Source organism: Phyllostomus hastatus, unplaced genomic scaffold (assembly GCF_019186645.2).
Source record: "Phyllostomus hastatus isolate PE091 unplaced genomic scaffold, TTU_PhHast_1.1 phas_contig_210, whole genome shotgun sequence".
NCBI classification, from domain to species: domain Eukaryota; kingdom Metazoa; phylum Chordata; class Mammalia; order Chiroptera; family Phyllostomidae; genus Phyllostomus; species Phyllostomus hastatus.
In genome coordinates, this window is record NW_025333737.1 from 1,639,903 (window position 1) to 1,648,929 (window position 9,027).

Sequence of the window (9,027 nt, forward strand, 5' to 3'; positions counted from 1 at the left end):
CACGCTGTAGAGACTGGGTGACTTAAACAACAGATACTTACTTCTCACACTTCTGCAGGCTGGAGAGTCAAGATCAAGGTGCCAGCGGATTTGGTTCCATGTGTGGACTCCTCCCAGCTTGCAGACAGTGGCCTTCCTGCCGTGTGCTGGCACGGCCTCTGCTTGGTGTGCGCAGACGAGAGAGTCAGGGAGCCAGCTCTCGGGTATCTCTCCCTCCTCAGGGCACTAACCCCACCGTGAGCGCCCCACCCTCACGGCCTTTCCTAACTCTACTACCTGCGAATGCCCCCTGTCCAAATAGCATCGCATTTGGGTTATAGCTTCAACATTTGAATTTTCAGAGAACACAAACATTCAGTTCACAATACCACGTATAGATTAGAAACTTCCCTATGTTTAAAACATAATAGAAAAACGAACACGAAGTTGAGAAAAATGTGTTATACAAGTCAACCAATTACTCTTATGGATAAGTAAACATATTAAATAAAATGCAGGTTATAAAATCATTTATATAGAATGACCTCAATTTTTAAACATTAAACAGTAGTTACCTCTAGAAATTGGGAATCACAGATTTTAATTTTCTTCTTTTTTGTGTGTGTATTTTCTAATGTTTCCACAATGAACATGAATTGCTGTTATAATTTTTTTAAATGACCATTATTTTTAAAGATTTTATTTATTTTTAGAGAGGGGGAGGGAGGGAGAAAGAGAAGGAGAAAAACATCAATGCGTGGTTGCCCCTCGTGCCTCCCCTACTGGGGACCTGGCCTACAATCCAGGCATGTGCCCTGACTGGGAATCAAACTGGAGACCCTTTGATTCGCAGGCCAGCACTCAGTCCACCGAACCACACCGGCCAGGGCAGAAAAACAACCATTATTTTTAAGAAGTGTTATGTCACAGTCAAGCAACACTGGGGCAGAGAATCCAATTCTGCCAAACGTTAAGGATGGTTGACGAGCCAAGTGCCCGGCCCAGCCCAGAGTCTGGAAGGCATGACCCACATCACCCTAGGAAGGAACCCCTCAAAAAGGTGAGCACTTCTCCCCAGAGGAGGCCGGCATGATGGGGATCTTGCACCTGTGAAAAACCCTGCCCTGTGGGAAAGGGAAGACTTATTTGAGGTGGCTCCCCAGGGACAGAACAGACTCAGAGGCAGAGCAATAGAAGCAGAGAACAGCTCAAAAGAAGGAAGAATTTCTGCCTGTGTGAGCTGTCCCCAAATGTAAAACACCATACGTATAGTGAGTCCGCTGTCACGGCCCATCCACAACTCCGAGACGCGCTGAGGGACGTGTCTTGCTATCAGGAAGAGGGTTAAATTAGACAGCAAATTTTTGAAATCTTCATCTGAAGACATGCTTATTGATTTTAGAGAAAGGAGGAGGGAGAAAGAGAGGGAGGGAAACATCAATGTGAGAGAGAAACGTCAGTCAGTGGCCTCCTGCACCTGCCCTGACCGGCACCAAACCTGCACTCAGGCACCTGCCCTGACTGGGAACTGGACCAGAGACCCTTCGGTTTATGCGACAATGCCCAACCGACTGAGCCACACCAGCCAGCCAGAGTTAGACATTAATTTTTAATGTCTTGTCCCTTTAATTTAAAAGACTGTACATTTACAATGATTTGAGGTACATAAATTACATACCCATAAAATTATTTTTTAAAAATAAAATAGCACAGAGAAGGCTAAATTTCCCTTTGATCACCCCTCCGCATGCGCGCGCGCACACACACACACACACACACACACACACGCAGCCCTAGTCCCTGCCCCCTTCCCTAGAGACAACAGCTACTTTATGTGTGGAATGCATTTTTCTACGCCTTTCTATATGCTTTTATATGTAGGTGTATGTTATATATACACCTGTATTCATATAAAGTATGTACATCACATATTTATCACTTTGAAACTTGTTTTCTTCATCTTATAAGATGAATCTTAGAGATTTATCTTAGAGATTCATCTACATTATTATATAAAGAGCTAATGAATTTTTTTCAAGTTGCATAGTATGCCCAGGTACGAAAATGTGAGTTTATGTAACTGTCCCGCCCCCAGTGGACGCTCCAACTGTGCGGCGCCCACCACTGCAAACTGCCAGGGGCTGTCCAGGGCGTCCACCTGCACGCACACGCCAGGGCTTCTTACCAGCAGACCCTGCCTGAGAAGTGGAGTCCCTATGTCATAGGACACATGCTTTTTTAAAAAAATGTTTTAAGATTTTATGTATTCATTTTTAGACAGAGAGGAAAGGAGGGAGAAAGAGAGGGAGAGAAACATGAATGTGTGGTTGCCTCTTGCACGTCCCCTACTGGGGACCCGGCCCACAACCCAGGCATGTGCCCTGAGTGGGAATTGAACCTGCAACCTTTGTTCCCAGGCTGGTGCTCAATCCACTGAGCCACACCAGCCAGGGCCACATTTTTTATTTTAATGAGTCCTGCCAAATTGATGTCCACGGGGATGTTCCCCTCCAAGCCTCAGCTCCCATGGCTTTATAAAATCTGATCCCTGTGAAGTTTCTTCTTGTCAATCACAGCCCAGCATTTTGGCTTACCTGGCATCTTCTGAGCATCTTGCTTATATCCCATCACTCTTCCTTACTACTCAAATCATAGTCCAACAATGAGACGGGCTGCCCTGGTCCCTGGCAGCATCCAAGCACAGGCCAAAGGGCCACCTACCCTGGCTACTCACTGAGGGGACTCTTGAATAGGGTGCAGGCCCATGAAGGAATGAGGAGAGCGGGGGCTGAACAAGAGGAAACTTAACAAACCCTGTCATGAACCTAAATGCTTGGATGGGCCAGACCCAAAGGTGAAAATGCACCAACACATAAATTAGGTGTGAGTGGGGGCGGGGGGGGCAGGCAGGGCTGGGTCTGGACGATCGTTATCCAGTGAAACCCACCACCACCGTTGTATTGATCCCACAGCGGCCACTGCAACGCCCAACTGATTAACTGTCCACGACTTCCTGAGTGCTTTCACACCAGGAGCTAACTCCATTATCTGAGATCTTACATAAGGCACTTTCAGCGGCGTGTCAGTGCATGGGGAAGGAGGGGCTGCTCTCCCCTGAGTGCTGCCTACTTCCCAGGCTGGCGCTCGGTCCTTGAAATGCGCTGTTTGGCAGGCAGTGCGCTGCTGCTGCTGGAGAGCTGAGCAGATCTGTGTGGATCTGTATTCTATCCATATTCTGCAGTTTCTCCAGGCCAGTGTGACTGCCCACAATAAGCAGAAGGCTAGACACATCACCTCCCTTACTCCCAGGCCTCACAGCAGGGAGAAAAGGGCGACTTCACGGACTTGGCAAAACCCAACTAGCCACCTCCTAGCTCAGGAAGCTGTCCCCAAACCCAAAGGAGCGGAGGGGGCCAGGAGGAAACCAGAACTGACGCTGGCCCCACTCCCACATCCCCAGAGCTGTGTCCTGCCAGAGCTGAGTGCCTACCCTCACACCACCTCCCACCTCTCTCAAGAAATCAGACTCCGGGTGCACTGAACGGGGCCCCAGCGCAGGAATGGAGTGCCCGTCCTCATGGCCCGGGTGGGGCGTCACTGCTGCCTTTCCCCTCGCGCAGTGAATTTCATTACAGGGTGACACGCACACACAGAAAAGCACACGGATTAAAACCGATGAATTTGGAGACTTCAGGCCAAGATGGAGGCGTAGGTAGACACACTGTGCCTCCTCGCACAACCAAAACAAGGACAACAACAATTTAGAAACAAAAAAACAACCAGAACTGACAGAAGATTGAACTGTATGGAAGTTCGACAACCAGGGAGTTAAAGTAGACACGTTCATCCAGACCGGTCCGAGGTGCGGAGTTGGGCGGCTGGGCGGAGAGGGGTTGCGGCAAAAAATAAGCGGTGTCTGGCGGACCTTGGGTGTGCAAGGCGGCAGCAGGCAGACCCCGCAAGGTGGCAGACTGTGAAGGAGTGCGGCACACGAGGCGGCTGGTGGACCAGGTGGTCCCACATTCATACACAGATAAACCAGGCGAAACTGGGCAGCGAGACAGACCACACAACCCAGGGTCCCAGAGCTGGGAAATAAAGCCTCAAAACACTGATTGAAAACACCTGTGGGGGCTAAGGTGCCCAGAGAGATTCCCAGCCTCACAGAAGAGTTCATTGGAGAGACCTACAGGGTCCTAGAACGTACACAAACCCACCCACCCGGGAATCAGCACCAGAAAGGGACCAATTTGCATGGGGGAAGTGACTGAAAGCCACCAGAGGGCCAAGCAAGCACCATTGTTCCCTCTCAGACCCCTCCCCAACATACAGTGCACAACCCAGCAACTGGGTTGCCCTGCCCTGGTGAACACCTAAGGCTCTGCCTCTCACTACGTAACAGGTGTGTCAAGACAAAAAAAAATGGCCCAAATGAAAGAACAGATCAAAGCTTCAGAAAAAATACAACTAAGCAATAAAGAGATAGCCACCCTATCAGATGCACAGTTCAAAACACTGGTAATCAGGATGCTCACAGAATTGGTTCAATTTGGTCACAAATTAGATGAAAAATGAAGGCTACAATAAGTGAAATAAAGGAAAATGTACAGGGAATCAATAGTGATAGGAAGGAAACTGGGACTCAAATCAATGGACTGGACCAGAAAGAAGAAAAAAACATCCAATCAGAAAAGAATGAAGAAATAAGAATTCAAAAAAATGAGGAGAGGCTTAGGAACCTCCAGGACATGTTTAAACTTTCCAACATCTGAATTATAGGGGTACCAGAAGGGGAAGAGGAAGAGCAACCAGTGGAAAACTTATTTGAACAAATAATAAAGGAGAACTTCCCCAATCTGGCAAAGGAAATAGACTTCCAGGAAGTCCAGGAAGCTCACAGAGTCCCAAAGAAGTTGCACCCAAGGAGGAACACACCAAGACACATCATAATTACATTACCCAAGATTAAAGAGAAGGAGAGAATCTTAAAAGCAGCAAAAGGAGAGAGTTACCTACAAAGGAGTTCCCATCAGACTGTCAGCTGATTTCTCAAAAGAGACCCTGCAGGCAAGAAGGGGCTAGAAAGAAGTATTCCAGCTATGAAAGTCAAGGACCTACATCCAAGATTGCTCTATCCAGCAAAGCCTTCATTTAGCATGGAAGGGCAGATAAAGTGCTTCTCAGATAAGGTCAAGTTAAAGGAGATCATCATCACCAAGCCCTTAGTATATGAAATGTTAAAGGGATTTATCTAAGAAAAAGAAGATGAAAAACATGTACAGTAAAATGACAGCAAACTCATAATTATTAACAACCACACCTAAAACAAAAACAAAGTAAGCGAACAACTAGAATAGGAACAGAACCACAGAAATGGAGATCACATGGAGGGTTAGCAACAGGGGAATGGGAGGAAGAGAGAGGGGAAAAGGATGGAGAATAAGTAGCTTAGATGGTAGGTAGAAAATAGATAGGGGGAGGGTAAGAATAGTATGAGAAATGTAGAAGCTAAAGAACTTATGACACATGGATATGAACTAAAGGGCGGGAATGTGGGTGGGAGGGGGTGTGCAGGGAGGAGGGGAGTGAAGGGGGAAAATGGGACAACTGTAATAGCATAATCAATAAAATATATTTTAAAAAGAAAATAAATAAAATCAATAAACAAAGAAGAACAAAAACAAGAAACCAATGAATTTGGAGAATAGGGACACGCTTATGTGACCGATGCCCAGATGAAGAAGCCCAACATTGCCCGCCAGCAGCCCTGCTGGTGCCCGCGGGACCCACTGCTCTGACTGCCAGCACCTTGCATTCACTTTGCCTTTTGTGCCCTTCGCCGAAATGGAATCCTACAGCACAGGCTCTTCGTCACCCGGCTCCCGTGCACAACAGGGCTTGTGTGGTTTGTCCATGTCGTTCTGTGTGGCTGTCCATCTTCTTTCTCACTGTGTCAGGGAGTTCTACCGTGTGTATCCACCCCAGCGTATCTGCTCATTCTACTGCCAGTGGGCGCTGGGCGACTTCCAGCCTTTGTCTGTTACACACCGTGCTGCTAGGAACAGGCTAGTGCTCCCACTTCACGGCAGCCTCTTGCCCATCATTAGATGTAAAAAGTTGAAAACTATTGCTTTAAGCCTCAAGTCTTGAGAAAGCCAATCTGCCCCACCTCTGCAATTTTTCCTTCCTCCCTTTCTTCTTTCCTTTTTAGAAGATTTTATTTATTTTTAGAGAAAGAGGAAGGAAGGGGGGGAAAAAGGGAGAGAAACATCAATGTGCAAGATATATATCAACTGGTTGCCTCTCGCACACCCCTACAGGGACCCAGCCCGCAACCCAGACATGTGCCCTGACTGGGAATTGAACTAGTGACCTTTCAGTTTGCAGGCTGGCACTCAATCTACTGAGCCACACCAGCCAGGGTTAGCCTTTCTTTAAACACAGTCCTTCCAATAATATAAAGAGCATTTTTGGCCATAGAAGTCAGACTTCCTAAGACAAAAGCCCTATTCTACTACCTCATTGCTGTGTGTCCTTGGGCAAGCACCTAACCTCCCTGTGCATGTTTCCTTACCTGTAAAATGGGAATAAAAACAGCATTTCTAAGTTCACTTGGCTGAGGATTAAACATGGAAACAGTGCTTGCACATAGTAGGCACTCATCAACTCCCAAAGGCACCCTGTCTTTCTCAGCACCCGAGGGACCCTCCTTTGGGTGGCCCCTGCCAAAACAGCTTAGCCTGGCCCTCCCCCAGGAGACAGAAACTGCAGATAAACAATCTCACCACCTCCAACTGGAGCAGAGCTGTGTCGGAAAGCTGGCCCTCCACCCGGGCCCACTCCCTCTCCCTCTGCCCCGCAGGCATCCAGGACACTTGGCAGCATGGCTGCTGTCTTTTTACCCACAGGGCACCAGATTTCACTCAAAACGTGACCTACACCAGGGGCACCCTTCTGGGTCATTATTAATGGTGTGCCAGCAGCCCAGTAACAAGCTGCAGGGACACCAACAGTGCCCAGAAATTTCTGCCTGAAAAAAAAAACAAAAACAAATGTTTTAAACGTCCATGCAAAAGGAGAGTGAAGTGGACTATTTCTTTTTTTTAGGTGACAAAGATGGAAAAAGCCCCTCGAAGCATGAAGTGCGGGGACCTAAGAGCGAGAGACTGGGGCCTCACACTACTGGTTGCCATGGCAACTGTATTTCACAGCAGGAACTCATTTTCATATGACAGTGACCTGTGGAGGAAAGAGAAGGACAGCTCCTACAGAAACTTAGTCGAACAGTCTGTTGGGGTGGGAGGATTAATTTTGTTTACCAAAAGATGCATTTAAGAGTGCCTTACAGGGCCCTGGCTGGTGTGGCCTGGTGGATAGAGTGCCGGCCTGCAAACTGAAAGGTCGCCGGTTTGATTCCCAGTCAGGGCACGCAGGCCAGGTCTCCAGCTGGGGGCAATTAATGTTTCTCTCCCTTTCTTTCTCCCTCCCTTCCCCTCTCTCTAGAAATAAATCAATAAAATATTTTTTCTTTTTAAAAAGTTCCTTGCAGGACAGATATGATCTGAGGACCCCCTAGCACACAGGTGGCAAACACAAGACCCTCGGGCTGAATCCCACCCTCCACCTTGTTTTATCCAGCAGCAGTGCCGAGCTCCTTGCCCCTAGTTAAAGAGCAGTTACATTTATACAGTGCTAAAATTACATTCGGCCCTTTGAAGGCAACCTCAAGGCTGATGTGGCCCCCAGTGACAATGAGTTCAACACCCTTGCGTCTACATGATGCTGTTCTTCTTTAAAACAAAATGCATCTATGCCCAGAAAATTCACAGCATCGTGTTAAACAGGGCTCCCTTCTGCGTGGTAATGTTATGAGTGACCTAAAGTTTCTCCCTTTTACTTCTTTGTTGTTGTCCTGATTTTATCACTTATGTATGTATGTCTCACCTCAGGAAGAAAAAAGAGGAACCGTTTCCATGGCAGGGGTGGGGAGGCAGTGTGGTGCGGGGTCCGCAGCCAACCACGGCCCCACCAGTCACACGTGGCTCTCGGGAGCTTGCTTCATGTGGTCCCTGCCGCCCCCCAGGAAGCCCAGCCCATGCTGGGGGCAGGAGGGATTCTCTGTTGCACAATTCTTACTTAAGACACACACACACACACACACACACACACACACATGCTCGAGGCTTGGCCTGTTTTGAAGGCCTCTGGGGTAGATGTCACTGGTCCCACCGTTAACCATCTGTTGATGTCACAGCGTCCGTGAGTCACTGGTCTCAGCGCTAACCATCTGTTCGGTGACAAAGTCCCTTCCTGGAGTCCAGTGGAGTCCCAAGCAACCCATTGACCAAGCCACCAGGACGCTGCACACCGGGGCCAAGTACCAAGAGGACCTGCAGCATCCTGTCTGCTCTGCCCACTGACAAGCTGTGTGGTTTGGACAGGTGTGTGGATCTCTCCAGGTCTGTGTCCTCAGGGGCAGAAGGAAGACAATAATCATAGATAGCGCCTACCCTCCGGGCGTGGGGAAGATAACACACAGGAGGGAACACCCGGAAAATCGGAACACACCCTACACGTTAACAACCACTCCATAAACAGCTGCTATGATTAAGAGCTAGAAAAGTAACTCTCACGCCCCGATCTGATTGGAAGCTAACCACAGAGAACAAACTGTTAACTGGGGTGGCACACACTGTAACGAATCCATCAATAGGCCCAGCAGGAGTGCAAACCAGTGGGAACCCGGAGGGCCGGAATGGTCCAGCAGGGAGCTGGAGTTTGAACCAGACTCTGAAGGATGATGGGAAATGTTCTTGAAGGTCTGGGGGAGGGAATTCCTAAATTGGACGTCTACCAGGGCACGTGTCCTGGGGAGTCAGGAGAAAGGCAAGAGCCTTCAGTGACACAAAGGGACCTGCGATCAGCAGACAGACAGCTATTACATGCACGGTGGAGTGAGAAGGCCAAGAAAGGGGCCCCCAACGCAGCTGGGAGAGGCAAAACCTTCCCAGGGCAAGTGGCTTCTGAGCTGGGTCCCAGACGGTGAGG

General features: G+C 48.5%; 1 protein-coding gene across 3 annotated transcripts in view; it reads right to left on the reverse strand.

Annotated features, from left to right (window-relative positions):
- The window catches only part of RPH3AL (rabphilin 3A like (without C2 domains)), a 140,073-nt gene that overhangs the window by 128,825 nt on the left and 2,221 nt on the right, over positions 1-9,027 (reverse strand). The window contains exon 1 of one of the 3 annotated variants that reach the window (XM_045835790.1): positions 42-119. The exons of the other annotated variants lie outside the window; for them this stretch is intronic. The gene's annotated coding sequence lies outside the window, so the exon portion shown is untranslated. Of the gene's footprint in view, positions 1-41; positions 120-9,027 lie in introns of those variants that run through there. 3 annotated transcript variants of the gene reach the window in all.